Genomic DNA, 234 nt, shown 5'->3' with positions numbered 1-234 from the left:
GTATATTTTTGTGAAATCTTTTAAGAGCCAGTAACAGGCCGGGCGCGGTGGCTCAAGCCTGTAATCCCAGCACTTTGGGAGGCCAAGACGGGCGGATCACAAGGTCAGGAGATTGAGACCATCCTGGCTAATACGGTGAAGCCCCGTCTCTACTAAAAAATATTTTAAAAAACTAGCCGGGCGAGGTGGCCGGCGCTTGTAGTCCCAGCTACTCGGGAGGCTGAGGCAGGAGAA

Source organism: Trachypithecus francoisi, unplaced genomic scaffold (assembly GCF_009764315.1).
Source record: "Trachypithecus francoisi isolate TF-2019V2 unplaced genomic scaffold, Tfra_2.0 Lachesis_group5, whole genome shotgun sequence".
In the NCBI taxonomy this organism is placed as follows: Eukaryota; Metazoa; Chordata; class Mammalia; order Primates; family Cercopithecidae; genus Trachypithecus; species Trachypithecus francoisi.
This window is presented reverse-complemented; position numbering follows the sequence as displayed.